Source organism: Mixophyes fleayi, chromosome 3 (genome assembly GCF_038048845.1).
Source record: "Mixophyes fleayi isolate aMixFle1 chromosome 3, aMixFle1.hap1, whole genome shotgun sequence".
NCBI lineage: Eukaryota > Metazoa > Chordata > Amphibia > Anura > Limnodynastidae > Mixophyes > Mixophyes fleayi.
Window position 1 is genome coordinate 304,866,710 of NC_134404.1, and position 15,626 is coordinate 304,882,335.

Genomic DNA, 15,626 nt, shown 5'->3' on the forward strand with positions numbered 1-15,626 from the left:
CCCATATATGTTTGACTTTCATCTGCTTTTGGCAATTTTGAGGTTGTCTGACTGTCATTTTCTGATGTATTTTTTTTTTTTAATGAATTCTGACTTTGCTAAGAATCACTTTACCTTTTCATAAATAGGTTACAAAAAGTAGTTTGTGTTCTGACAACATGAAGTTGAAAAAAATTATTTAACTAATGCTTTTGATAAATGAACGCCTAAATCTTTTGATGTGATGTTATTATTAATGTATTTGTTCTTGATAAATGAAAATATAGAAGTCATTTAATATTGGGTGTTGTGCCTTTAAGATTGCTTCAAATATAATCTAATAATTATCAAGAAAAATAATGAGTAGGTAGTAAGGTTCCGGGAAATGTGTAGAATATGCTTAAAAGTGGAAGTTAAGAGACGCTAGCAGAAGTAATTGATTTTAGACAACAATGTAACTTTTAAGCTTCTCGGAATTTGCTCTGCAAGGCTAAAACCACATAATAGCAAACGTATATCTGCATTGGATTTTAGATATATGATGCAAGGGGTTAAATGTATCAAGCTGAGAGTTTTCAGGCGGGTTTGAAAAACCAATCATTTTCTAGCTATCATTTATTTAGTACATTCTACAAAATGACAGCTAGAATCTGGTTGATATAGGCAACATCTCCATTTTTCAAATGCGCCGAAAAACTCTCAGCTTCATACATTTACCCCCAGGTGTTATCTCTTTTCCCGCTGGTAAATAGTTTAGGAGAGTTATAAAAAATGTAACCTTGATTTGAATAAACACAACAGTTTCTTGAGACAAGAACATATTGTGTTGTGTTTTTTTCTATTCTCTGGTCATGAATGCAGTAAAGTTTTCTCTGCTTGTGTAACAACTTAGCTTCGATCCATTGGTAGCCCACTTTGGATATGACACTGTTCAACAAGTGTCATTTTAAGAATAAAAGCAAATCATAATATTTTAGAAACATATTATTTTTTAATTTATTTGAATAGATGATAACAGAAACAGAGTGGTATAAAGGAGACTTTTCTGCGAATAAATGATTAGAACCTTACATAAAGCATACTGTACAGGTAAATGATTCCCTATTTTGTCTGCTCTCATAATAAAGTAATACATGTAGGTCTTAAAGATAAAAGTGGAAATGAGCATATGAGTTTTTTAAGGTAATATAATTATTATTGTATTATTATTGCTTATTTGTATCGCACCACCATATTATGCAGCACTTATCAGAGAACATTCAACCATACACACTTACAGTTTAAATTCAATAACACACACACACACACACACTCATTGAACACACACTGTTGGTCCATTTTTTGTCAGAAGTCAATTAACCTACCCATATGTTTTTGGACTGTGGAAGGATATTCGAGCACATGCCACTTTGCCGCACTACAATGATGACTGTTTTCTTATAAAGAAATAAAATAAATAAAATCTACAGCCAACTCTACAGCTTTTTTAACAAAATGTTGCATCTATATTGTTTTTTATATTTCAACGATGGAATTGTGGCAACACACTGCACATAGGAATAGTATCCTTTATCTATCTGCCATCTAAGTAATTGTAACTGTAATATATGCATTTAAAAAATAACATGGTACTGCCCAGTTTTGTAGCCTGTTTGAGCTAACATGCATTCAGTAAGACCCATATACAGTGCAGCGCTACTGACATCACATGCCGACCTTTGCACATATGCATCCTTTTTTATGGGTAAGCTCATGGAGCATTCTGTCTTCTTTGCATTGTGAGGTTCTTTGATGACTCAAACATGTTTAACATGTAATAAACGTTATACCCATACTAAAAGTAAATCCTCTTGCACTGCAGGGGTTTGAATTACATTTCAGTCATTTCTAATATGTAAGTAAGGAGTTAGGATTTAGAAACCTTAACGAAAAAACCCCTCATATATTATGCTTGTGTAAGGCAGGCTTTGATCTGAGCAGCAGAAAGTATAAGTATTAGGTTAGTAGAATTATACCACTTTATGACTTGCTATATTGAACTTCATTAAATTTAACAAGCACAATAAAAAGCAATGTGATAATGCATCACTGCCTATAGCTTCTTGACCCATTACCCTACTGCACACGCTCGACATATATATACTACTTAATGAGTCCTGTTACCTGTACTTTAAAAACACAAAGAGAACATCCTCTCTTGTGCCTGTGCAGTGTTAAATATCATTCTCACAGAATGGAGACTTTATTACAGTAGATAAATAAAACAATATTTTTTAATTCTGATGTTGGACAGCACAAATTTTACTAAGTATTTTTTCCTTAAATACTAAATCAAATAGTACTAAAGAAATAGAAGTGTCATTGGTCGCTCTAGGAAGATGATTGGTTCATTTTGTTATAAACATAAGTTTTTATAGTACATCTTTAATTTTTCTCTAAATCTTCACTTATTTATTATGTATAGAGAACACTATGTTTGCAGTTTGGCATTTTTAAATATAAGTTGAAGTCTCAATTTTGTGTGCAGCTAAACTTAAAAATTATTGAATGCATGTTTAGCATTAATAACATTTGAACACAATATCAAACAATTCCTTTGGTTTAAGGTCTAATGACACACAACTGATTAAAATACCAATATTTAAGTGCAATGGTTTATCTCTAAGCACTGATACATATTAATTAATAAAGAATTGCTAACAAAGACCAATTCGTGTAATTACTTCTGCTATATAGTGCTTTCATTCTCACAACTGACATTGTTACACAGGAGAGAAGCTGGGAGAAGAGGCTTCAGCAACTGCATGACAGTAACATAGACAGGCCCGGCGCTCCCATTAGGCAAGGTTAGGCAGTTGCCTAGGGCGCCGGGCTCTGGTGGGCACCACAGAATTAAAATTACTTTAAAACTGTGCGGCGACCGCTGACCATACTTTCCACGGCCGCCGCACAGCTTCAGATAGATCCACTTGGAGGGGGGAGGGGCTATGGATCACCACCGCCGCCCTCCCCTCCAACAGCTGATGGGGCGCTCCGTCTCCTCCCCTCCACTAACTGACTGTTGGGCGTGACATCATCATCATCATAGCCCGACAGTGTTAGTTAGGGACAAGACCCGGCAGAGAGGAGTAGCTTTATCGAGCCAAGTTAAGGTAAGGAAAGACGTGGGGGGGGCGGTTTTGAAAGTGTGCCTAGGGCGCCAAGGACCCTAGCACCGGCCCTGAACATAGACAACATGAGCAGCCAAGCAGAAGAACAGATACGTCTTTATAAACAGAACCTACCCAAGTCAGGTGAACATGTATTTTTAATATATTCGAAAAATATCTACAGGAGTAAGTTGTGTCTCATACTGTGACATAAGAGCATGCTAAGGCTCAACAGACTCCTGCAAAGTACCTGCAGTTCTTATTAAAGGCCCACTAAACCTATATGCAAGTAGATCCAAATGAAAAGTTCACCAATGTATAGTTATTAGCTCTTATGTTGACAGGAATGTTTTACTTTGCATGTATCCTTATCAGTCAGCAACTGCCCTCAGTAAATCTCCAAAATAACAAGTGTGTACATTGGGCAGCAAGTTGAAAGAATACATCTCCACAGTGCATTCTATTTTATGTAAATGTGCCTATTTATCTAACTTGTACATACATAGATGCTCACCCATGTTAGTGACACTTTCACTGACCTTCTATTCATCTTGAAATTGTTACTCTTGTTAAATAAATGAAATATTGTAATGATGGAGTATAAAGGATTTCAAAGACAAAAGCACAAAAGTCATCCAGATGATCAACATCAAACATGGTTAATTGTTGCTGTGTGTAAGAAAATGTAATCCATACTTAGAAACGTTTCTAATTTCTGATTAAAATTTTTTTAAAATAGCAGATACATCTCTAATGGGATAAGGACTGCTAGTATAAATGGCAGGGATGTAACCACATTTCAGTCACAGATAATAACAGGGGGCCTGATTCATTAGGGATCTTAACTTAAGAAACTTCTTATTTCAGTCCCCTGGACAAAACCATGTTACAATGCAAGGGGTGCAAATTAGTATTCTGTTGTGCACATAAGTTAAATACTGACTGTTTTTTTCATGTAGCACACAAATACTTAATAGCTTATTTGTACACTGAAATTTAAAGTTGATATTTGTGTGCTACATGAAAAAACAGTCACTATTTAACTTATGTGCAAAACAGAAAACTAATTTGCACCCCTTGCATTGTAACATGGTTTTGTCCAGGAGACTGAAATAAGAAGTTTCTTAAGTTAAGATCCTTAATGAATCAGGCCCAGGATATGGTCAGATACAGGGCTATTACAACAATACATTATATAGATAGATACAGGGGTGGATTGGCCATTGGACTTACCGGGAGGCCGGGGGTCTAATGAGGCCGACTGTAAGGTGCTTGATAGATTTTATTTTTTCATGCCATTTTTTTTTCTCCTTCAGTAGATGCTGGCCGCAATCAGGGCCATCCTAACATTGGCAGATTAGGAGGAAAACGAGGGGTGCAGCGGAGGCCTCCCGGATAGGATGGGCAGCATCGTTGTGGCCCCCCCTCTTGCGTGGCCTCCTTCTCCTATCCAGTATTAAAGACAGGTCACATGGGACGCGCACCATGTGACAGGTGCCGTTCCATGTGTACAGTGCTGGAAGCGCGGCTGGAATAAGGTAAGTGTAAGTGTAAGTGTGAGGGTGTTTTATGTCAATGTAATGGGGGTTAATGTAGTGTGTGTGTGTATGTGTGTGTGTGTGTGTAGGGGGGCTTATGTCAGTATAGTGCGTGTGTGTGTGTGTGTGCAGGGGGGCTTATGTCAGTATAGTATGTGTGCGTGTCTGCGTGTGCAGGGGGGCTTATGTCAGTATAGTGTGTGTGTGCAGGGGGGCTTATGTCAGTATAGTGTGTGTGTGTGTGTGTGTCTGCGTGTGCAGGGGGGCTTATGTCAGTATAGTGTGTGTGTGTCTGCATGTGCAGGGGGGGCTTATGTCAGTATAGTGTGTGTGTGTGTGTGTGTGTGTGTGTGTGTGTGTGTGTGTAGGGGGGTTTATGTCAGTATAGTGTGTGTGTGTGTGTGTGTGTAGGGGGGTTTATGTCAGTATAGTGTGTGTGTGTGTGTCTGCGTGTGCAGGGGGGCTTATGTCAGTATAGTGTGTGTGTGTGTGTGTGTGCAGGGTGGCTTATATCAGTATAGTGTGTGTGTGCAGGGGGGCTTATGTCAGTATAGTGTGTGTGTGTGTGTGTGTGTGTGTGTGTGTGTGCAGGGGGGCTTATGTCAGTATAGTGTGTGTGTGTGTGTGTGTGTGTGTGTGTGTGTGTGTGTGTGTCTGCGTGTGCAGGGGGGCTTATGTCAGTATAGTGTGTGTGTGTCTGCGTGTGCAGGGGGGCTTATATCAGTATAGCGTGTGTGTGCAGGGGGCTTATGTCAGTATAATGTGTGTGTGTGTGTGTGTGTGTGTGTGTGTGCGCAGGTGGGGTTATGTCACTGTAATGGGAGTGAGGGCAGGGGGGCTTATGTCACTGTAATGGGGGTGAGGACAGGGGGGCTTAGGGCAATGGAATGGGGGGGAGGTCAGGGGGGCTTAGGGCAATGGAATGGGGGCGTGAGGTAGGTGATGACTAATGAGTGATGGTGGGACAATTTAGTTTAATAGTGGGGGCCTATTAATTTAAGATGTGGAGGCAGGACTTTTCATTTAATGCTGGTTTGGAGCTATTAACTGAATGTGGGGCTGAGTTTGGAGAGGAGGGCTATTTATTAAATGTGAATATGAATAATTTAATGACAGGGGTGGTTTTGGGAAATGGTTATATTTAATAAACATAAATGCTATTTATTGCTGGCCTGTTTGGAGGTAGGGAAATAGGTTAATTTATTAAATGGGAATACTCTTATTTAAATGGGACTGGAGGGAGGCCTAATTATTAAACTTGTATGCTATTGATTTAACGCCGGGGCTGGTTGGAGTTTTCTTAATTTAATGTACCCATTTTTTTTCCAGATATGACTCTCAACATTACAAGATCCAGACAAGCAGCAACTGAGCTAAAGACACCAGCAGTCACAGGTAGGGAAAGCAACAAGAACAGAACAAACATACTCGGGTACATACAGTGGGTGCACAGATACTGAGCGCACACACATACAGGGACAGACACAGTGGATACACACACATACTGGGCCCCGACTACCATTTTTTGGCCCCACCCACATGAGGCCACTTTCAGACTTTTTTCCAGGGCCACTTTAAGTTCCCAATCCGCCCCTGGATAGATATACACATCATTTTTAGTTCTCATTTATAACTTGTGCATTTCAGAATGAAGACAGTGGACATGATTTTAGCAGTGCCAAAGCTACAGGCAAAGATGAAAAAATACAAGCAATCTGCAAGCTACATGGCTTTTCTGGAACACCGAGCTTGGAGCAGCAATTGAAGGCTTTAGTCCTGGAATATCATCAGATGATAGAGCAGGGCCAGTCAGGGCTGATTACATCCAGAATCTCTATGCCTGGAAGTCCAAGCAGTCTGGCAAGGTGAGGTATTAATCGTCATGCCAACAGGATTGCTTTCTTCCCTGTGTACTAAGGAAATGTATTATCAGTGATATCAAGTTAAAATCTGGTCTCACATATTAAGAGTCCTCTGTCATGTCATTGGGGCAGCACGGTGGCTTAGTGGTTAGCACTCCTGCCTCACAGCGCTGGGGTCATGAGTTCAATTCCCAACCATGGCCTTATCTGTGTGGAGTTTGTCTGTTCTCCCCGTGTTTGCGTGGGTTTCCTCTGGGTGCTCCAGTTTCCTCCCACACTCCAAAAACATACTGGTAGGTTAATTGGCTGCTATCAAAATTGACCCTAGTCTCTCTCTCTCTGTCTGTGTATGTGTGTTAGGGAATTTACACTGTAAGCTCCAATGGGGCAGGGACTGATGTGAATGAGTTATCTGCACAGCGCTGCAGAATCAGTGGCGCTATATAAATAAATGGTGATCATGATGATGTCTTGGGAGTTACATGCTATATTTGGTGTCAATGGAAAATGTGTACATTTTTTGTTAATGCTGTAGGGCCTGATCCATTAACGATCATATCTGGTGATTTTGGGCCTGATTCACCAAGGCACATATTCTGAGCGCAACCTTCTTTCAGTATTATACGCACATATAATACTGAACGCAGAATAGTGTTTGAAAAATCCCTGTAGGGAACTTGCTCACAGTACACACAATCACTCATAATGAATGCTGGATGGACCATATGTGTAACAAAAAAATTCATGTTGTATCTATAGTTCATCCAAAGTAAACGTTCTTCTGTACTGTGGGGGGGTTCTCTACAGAGGTTACTGGTTCCTATTCTGAGTTGTGGTCAAGCAGCCATAAAACACACAGAAGAACAAAGGACTATGCTCTGACTATGTTACCTAATTTATGTCATCATTCTGGGTACAACAACTGACTTATACTTAAAATAGGACATCTGCCTGACGTTCCAGTTGAAGACCCTGAATTCTACTGTTGCTGGCATTTTGCAGATAGGATACATATCTGACACTCCACTCCAATCTCTGCAACCAATGCAGTCTACAGTTAGTTTGCTTCCGTGGTTGCAGGAGACGCTATGGAGTATCAGTTATTCCCATCTGTAAAATGCTCAGCATAATAATTTTAATAAGTAAAGATAATTTATGAGGATAGTTGCCTTGTAAGTGAATGACTGTCAGAAATCCCTCTTGCCTCACGTGAGCTGTTCTCTCCCATAATGGACAGTTCCAGACACCTCTATGTAGCTCAGTGAGACAGGGCAGCTGATAAAGGCTAAATGTGTGGTATGGAAACGAACATTTAAAATATAAGTCTTCTTTTCAAGAGGGTTTTTTTAAATTATTCAAATTATGAACTGTTCAGCTGCTCTATATGCTATTTTAATTGCATGATAATTGTATGCATTTTACATTCATTCTAAACATAGAATAATTAGTGTTATAGCAACTAAGAAACCATATGTTTATAAAACATGGTATCTGGCATACAACACTGTAGCTTAACCTTTTTTTTTAAGCCTTTTAGTGTCACTCCACATAGATCCGATGGGCCTGATTCATCAATGTATGCACACTGAGCACAACCTGCATTTAGTATTAAACGCATGTATTTAGACTTTGCACATGCCTGATTTCATCAAGGCACGGATCTCAAGATACGTGTTCTGTTGAAGACGGATGTAGGTCTGCTCTGCTCTACTACACCAGATGCTGAAGGATGTGTCCAATACCTATGTGACTTTTAAATTCGCACAAATAAAAAAAATTAATTAATGTCATCTATTTATAATAGTTATTTAAAAAATAAGTTTTTGGGTTTTTTATTTCTCCATTTAATACAATTATTAGGATATTCTCAATGTCTACTGAACATAAAATAAATTTAAGCAGTTGCTCCTGATTGTATATGTCATAGCATGCCGACGAGACTGTCATCACTACTGCTCAGGACTTGAGTAGCTAGCTCTGGAGCAAGAGATACTGCAGAAAGACAACTGACTTAGAGATGCTCAGAGCTTGAGTCGGACATGGCTGCATGTGCTTGAGTTTGGCAAGCTCTTATTGTACATTGACTAGGGCAAAACACTGCACCCCCCAATCCCCCTCTCCCATTCACTCCCCAAAATCGTAGGCTGAATGAAGTGTCCTTTGTGTTTGAAGACAGAGCAGACAGGGTGGTGTTTATTGGTGTATGTCCTAGTCCCAGAGTGATTTTGCATATAATACACTCAAAATCGGCAGATACAGTATGTGATAAATCAGGCTCTATATGTCCTTAAGTAAAACAATATAGAATTTGCTTGAGTAGATTAGACAAAGAAACATTTATTCTTTGTGAAGGGTAACACAACTATGAAAATGTATCTCATCCTAGGTGTCAACCACTGCTGGTCTTGAAGGCAGGCGCGGGCTGGCAAGATGCAGCCCAGGGGGCGCACAGGCGGCCGCGTCACATGACACATGATGTGCCCGCCTGTGCGCTGAGGCGGGCGCGTCACATGACATTTTTATCGGCAGCCGTCATGTGATGCGGCCACCGGTAATAATTAAGTTATAGTGCAGCCGGGGGGGAAAGGGGGGAGGCGGAGCTGGGCGGCTGGCCCTAACAATGGGTAAACTGAGCGGCCCAGGGAACTGATGCCCCCCTGCCCCCTGGGCCAGCCCGCTCCTGCTTGAAGGGGTTAAAATAACGTGAGTAGCTAAGGTCCATGCTGTGCGCTGCATTATGTTGGGTCTGCTTTTCTCTAAGTAAGTTGTGCAGTAGATTGAAGAGATTCCAATTTGTGCTGGGTTCTCACTTTTCTCCTGCAGCCGAAGCCTCTCCAGAGACGATTAAATGTGCAGTCTATTGATTCCTTCAGCACTTTCCGTCATTGGGCCTGATTCATTAAGAAAAGTAAGGCTAAAGAAAGAGTATATTTTCTTCTGGACAAACCATGTTACGATGCAATGGGTGCAAATGAGTTTATTATTTTTTATTTTATTATTTTAAGTTAAATACTGGCTGTTTTTTCATGTAGCACACAAATACTTGATAGCTTATTTTTACACTGAAATTTAAAGTTGATCTAGGACATGCCCTACCCTAACTATAAATCTGTCTCTACCTTTTAAACTTACCTCCCCCTCCAATGCAACATGGTTTTGCCAAGGTGCAAAGTTACTCCTTTTTTTTGTCTTACTTTCCTTAATGGATCAGGCCCTTTATCGTGAATGCTGTTTCTAAAGGCAGTGAAATTGCCTGGTGCAACTCCATTAACTGCTGAAACATGAATATCTTCAATTATGCATTATTTGCCATTGTGTGACATAGGAAGGTGCCCATACTTACCCTACTACTCATGTCCTAAACATTAATACCTATAATCTATGTTATGAATTAATAACCAAATTGTGATGTTTTCTTTGCTTTCAAAATAATATGATTTTTCTTGCTATTAGCTTAGCATAAAGTGTACCTGTAATACAGGTTTGAAAAAAATCTAACTTTTATAGCATTGCCGAGTCTGTTTGCAATGAAGTTATATATATATATTCTTGAGAAAATTAACAATAAAACTTTGCCTCTCCCACTATGTTTTTGTTCTAAAATGCTTGAGCATTAGTTGTTTGTCACATGGCTGAAGACTATGTGGCACTAGTCTCATGTGATTATTCACAGCCAATGAAAGCTGGTAGATTTCCTACAGTTTGATCTTGCCACAAAAAGTTTCTCCCTGAGCACAGTACATGGGATGTTCACCCTCTCAGTAGCACCAATGATTATATTCATACTTGCCCAGAAGATGCAGACATGTAATAAGGGGAATTTACTTAAATTAAACTGCTGTAACACTGTAAATGTATCATATGTGTATATGTTGTCATTACACAACTGATTTGCAAAGTTCAGTTTACACTGATGTAAACTGATGTCCCCCTTTTGCAGTGATAACAGTTTCCACTCTTCTTGGAAGGCTTTCCACAAGATGTTGGAGTGTTTCTGTGGGAATTTGTGCCCATTCATTCTGTAGAGTATTTATGAGGCCAGGCATGGATGTTGGGCGAAAAGGCCTGACTCACAATCTTCGTTCCAGTTCATCCCAAAGGTGTTCGATGGGATTGAGGTCAGGGCTCTGTGCAGCCCAGTCACGTTTTTTCACACCGAGCTCCTCAAACCATGTCTTTGTAGTCCTTGCTTTGCGCACTGGGACACAATCATGTTGGAATAGGAAAGGGACTTCCAAAACTGTTGCCACAAAGTTGGAAGTATGAGTTGGTATGCTGAAGGATTAAGATTATCCTTCAAAGGAAATAAGGGGCCTAGCCCAAACCCTGAAATACAGCCCCATACCATTATCCATCCTCCATCAAACTTCACAGTTGGCATAATGCAGTCAGACAAGTAACATTCTCCCGGCATCCGCGAAACCCAGATATGCCCATCTGACTGTCAGAGAAGCGTGAGTCGTCACTCCACAGAACACGTTTCCACTGCTCCCCAGTCCAGTGTCGGTGTGCTTTACAATAGCGCTACGCAAACTTTTCTCACCCTCGGCACACCTAAGGCCTTCCCAGAATTCCATGGTACACCATTGCCCAATATGAAATGCTCTATAGGAAGTGACTGCAGATCTCCCTGTTCCAAAGAGCTAGCACTTTAAACTCGGGGACAGAGAGAGCCGCTGCTTGTCGACGTTGTTGTGCTGTCGGTTGGCAGGCAAAAAACGCGAGAAAGCGTATTTAGAAATTCAGATGATTTTAAAGGGCTTATGTAAGGCAAAGTCTTTTGCATACTTAATGGGATATTATACTGAATTATTCTCATTATCATTATCCAGACAGTGATTACTGACTCAAGCTTGACCGAGGGAATTCCTAAAGTCTGGGCGAATTCCACATCCAGAAAGTTACTGGCTTTACCACCCTCCAGAAAGGTGGAGCCAGAGGTGGAATTAGCACCAAAGGCAATCCAAGCAGGAAGCAAAACAGAACTTTTAAAAGAGACTAAACACCTAGATGCAGCTCTTCCTCAATGCCTGGGCCTGATCTTTTCCCTCCTTGTTAAGGCGGGAGCAAAGGAGATGGGCCTTGTTGGCACAGTACAGATCTTCGCCGGGGCACGGCAGTGAGAAACAGAGCACCCCGGCTGATGCCCGGGACGAGGGGGATGGAAGTGACGTCCCGGCTGTCAGGGCAACAGCCGAGATGTGGTCAGAAGAGTAAACAGACAACCCACTGCGACGGTGGCGCCGTCTCGTAACATTGAATTCAAATCAAGTGGGTTTCCTTAAACATAGAGAGGCTTCTGATAACACAATACATATCTTAAACTTGATTTATTCCCGCCTGGTCAATACGACTGTTCTTTTACTTTTACTGGTTTAGAGATAGATTTTGAGTGGGAGAAAAATTAATCAATTACCCTAAAATCAATATTTGTCTATAAGATCATTCAAAGAGATTACAGGACACACATAAAATATGTCTACTTGCTGACAATGTTCTGCTAGTCATTACTATTAGATTAGTGCCATACTCGCTGGGTCAGTCTCAGGGCATATGCATGTGCTGTGGATCTGAATGCCCTGACTTTGACTTTCATTACCACTTGTTTAGAAAAAAGAATAACAAAAGTGCATAATAACAATTAATATTTTTAAATATTTACCATTGGAAAAAATGTTTTATTTAGATATTACATTTTTTTTACATTCACTATTTTCTGCTATCATCATCCTGAGATGGCGATAGCGAAAGGAGGATTGCAGAGGTACAAGTACTCTTTGTTAAATAGGAATCTCTTTAATAGCCTTTGATAAAGCCATAGATACATCCATTTGCCCCTGAGATATGGCTTTTCTGCCTTTGATAAATAGACCCTTGTTACAGTCTGCCTCGGCTGTATTGCAGCATCTTCTGTCGGGATGCTACTTTGCATTCTTTCAGCACCTCTTTCCTGCAAGGGATTATGTCTGGACTCTGTCATTATATGTATCTAGCCTACAGTACCTCTCTACCATCAAAAGGGGCTGTTGCACCTGGACTAGTCTCCTTCCTATAGGAGTTTAGCTCATTACCATCGGATCCCTTTCACCTGTGGTAGCCTTTCTAAGACTACTTCTCCCTGCAAACTGGGCCAATTCAGCTGTTGTCTTAACTGCTGCTGGTTCATCTGTTTATTCCTGTGTATGGATCCTGATTGACTTCCTGGTACAAACTCCTGCTTGTCCTTCTGTTTGCATCTGAGCTTATGACCCTGACCCCTGCTTTGCTTTGACTTCGTTCCTGTTTTCTCCCTGGCTTCATTGTGGACCGTCTGACTTTTGACCGATGGCTTGTTTGACCCTTCTTTGTCTGTGTCTGCAGCCCGTTACATCTTTTCTGTTCCAGCCATCCAGCTATCTGTTTACCTGAACCTCCGTGTACTCTTGCCTGCAGACCGTTACACCTCCTCTGATCCAGTCTCCTGACTGTCTGCTTACCTGGATCACTGTGTACTCCTGCCTGCAGACTGTTACACCACCTGTGTTCCAGCTTCTGTGCTGCACAGTATTGCATCTCCAGCTATCCAGCTCCTGTGCCTGCAGTCTATTGCATCTTCCACTATCCAGTTCCTGTGCAAGTGACTACTACATCTCCAGTTATCCAGCACCTGTAACTGCAGACTATCTCTGCTTAGCCTGGACATTCAGTCGTTCTCTGCCTGCGATCATAACACCTATCTGGATACTGTAGGCGAAGCTCTGTTTTATAATCCTGCCATCTGACATCCAGTACCTGTGTTTATCTGCTGTTTTAATTTGCCTTATCTCAGTCCAATCTATGTTCTGTGCTTAATAAACCACTTTGCTTCATTTTACATTGCTCTCCGTGAAATTCTTGCTAGGAATTCTGACAGCTCTATACTTTTTCCATACCGTTCACTTTCAAGTTCCTAAACAATACCTTAAAGAGTTCAGGCCTTTTAACTAATTGTATTTGAAAGAAAGAGCAGGCTAAAATTTCAAGGGAGCTCCTACAAAAATTTAAACCTTTTGATGGGTGTAGCTCTCCCCTTTATTGAATTATATAACAAAGCTGTAGTTTGGATGTTGCTCACAAATGCGTTGTTTCCAAATTCTGACAAAAAATGAAGGTTCAGAAGGAGAAAGTGGTCCTGGGGGGATATAAACTAAAATATCTACTATGTGTCCAGACAAATTGCAGATCAAGCTTTTTTACCCCAAATTCAGGCACTCAATATACTACTAAAATCTATCACATCAGCTTAGGTACACACTATAAGAAAATTCTAATGATTAGTGATTTACCAACATAGGGAGAACAAATTAAGTCCCGATCAGCATGCCCATTCATGTGTACACACTATACACATTTTACCTTCAGATCTGTGCTCTTCATCTGATCCAAGATCTGGTCCAACAATGTCACCTCATTGAGTGACTGATTTAATTATACTGCCTTTACTGCTCCATAATAACTATGACATATGGGTAAAGTCTTAAGTAAAGTGGTAGATATCAGAGGTCTAATTAATGTTATATACTCAATCACCATGTGGCCAAGTTAAATCATATATTCACACAGCGTAATGTCAGCTATCTCATTCAAATATGATTTTACACAATCCTGTTATTCCCCGAGAGACGCTGTCTGTTTGATTTATACTTATTCACAGAGCAGTGAGCAGTGTGTGCTCTGTATTAACCACTCGTTACTTAACTCAAATGTAGCTTATCTCCATCTCTTATATTAATACATAATAATTTATGTTCTCACTAATTATTCCTCTGTATTTGCAGCTCGCTGGTTCAGATGCTGTTTGTGAGGGGACGGTGTCTACCAAGGCTGAACAGCCTACCGAGTTCCCCTGTACTTGGTAAATACTTACACCCAGGCAGATATCCAACTTAAACAATGGTAGCTTTTATTAATGAAACATCAACAGGCACAAAACCAACATATGTACAGGAGTAACAATTACAGGTATGCACAATGGACACAAGAGTAGTACATACAACACAATACCGGTCCTATTATGGCCATCTTGGGAAATCCGACTATAGGCTTACGCTTTCCTGGGAGTTCAAAGCCCCAGTAACTGCCAGCAGGGTAATGGTCCGGCTTCACTGTCACTTCGCGTTTGGCGAGCACACAGATTCACAAGACCTGGGGTAACTTATCCAAAGGAAGAGGAACAAGGGTCCTTGCAGTACTTCTCCTGATCTCTGTTCTCTGTCAGCTGGCAGGAACCATACCTCCTACACCAGTCTGATCTTTCCTCCATCAACCCCCCCTGACACTCCACTGCTCTATCTTATGCCCACAGAATAGCCTCAGGCTGTAGGGGTGTGTTGACTGTCTGCTGTGTCTTTGGATATTAAGGCATAGTAATACAATACACGTTTCCTAATTAAGCTGCTTAAATAAAAAAGCCATTATGTCTGGCTTGTGAATACACCACTAAACATTATCTCGTTTGCCTACAGATGTAGCTAAAGGCACCATATTACAGTTTCTTATTTTTAGCCTCTGACATGTGGTTAACTAGCAATGTAAATAGCAGGACCAAATATACACAATCTATATAAATGGTTACAGCATAATCTATTGGTGACTATTCACTCCATTGTGTTTTAAACATAACACTTGCCTGACTAGATTTTAACAGAGGAGGGGACATTACCCTTAGTTAGATCTCCGGTTGTTTAGATAAACAAAGATAGCTTCTGTTAAACAATAGTCTGGTCTACCTGATATAATATAATTATTGATGTATTGTTTATGCAGACCTACAATAGACATAGACTTACTCTGTTGGCATAAGTAAACAATAGGAATCCCCTACAGTGTAATAGATAATATGACACATTTATCTCATATATTGCCTAAAGCTAATATAAAACACAGTATGGGGGTGACCACAGACAGGCTATGGGAATGAAAACACACATACTGAATACACAGTCATAATGTGTGCTAGAGCAGACCCTCTAGGAGGATACGGGGATAAAAAGTACATGCTCAACGGTAACCTGACACTGTTTATCTTGAGCCCTCAAATTAGTGCATGATAATTTATAGGGATTAAGGGAATGCTGTTA

General features: G+C 40.4%; 1 protein-coding gene and 1 long non-coding RNA gene across 3 annotated transcripts in view; one reads left to right on the plus strand and one right to left on the minus strand.

Annotated features, from left to right (window-relative positions):
* Nucleotides 1–14,620, minus strand: part of LOC142144759 (uncharacterized) — a 36,773-nt gene extending 22,153 nt beyond the window's left edge. For both annotated transcript variants that reach the window (XR_012689783.1, XR_012689782.1), the window contains exon 1: nucleotides 14,541–14,620. This is a non-coding gene — a long non-coding RNA (uncharacterized LOC142144759). The remainder of the gene's footprint in view (nucleotides 1–14,540) is intronic.
* The window catches only part of LOC142144756 (uncharacterized), a 144,812-nt gene that overhangs the window by 117,148 nt on the left and 12,038 nt on the right, over nucleotides 1–15,626 (plus strand). The window lies entirely within an intron of this gene.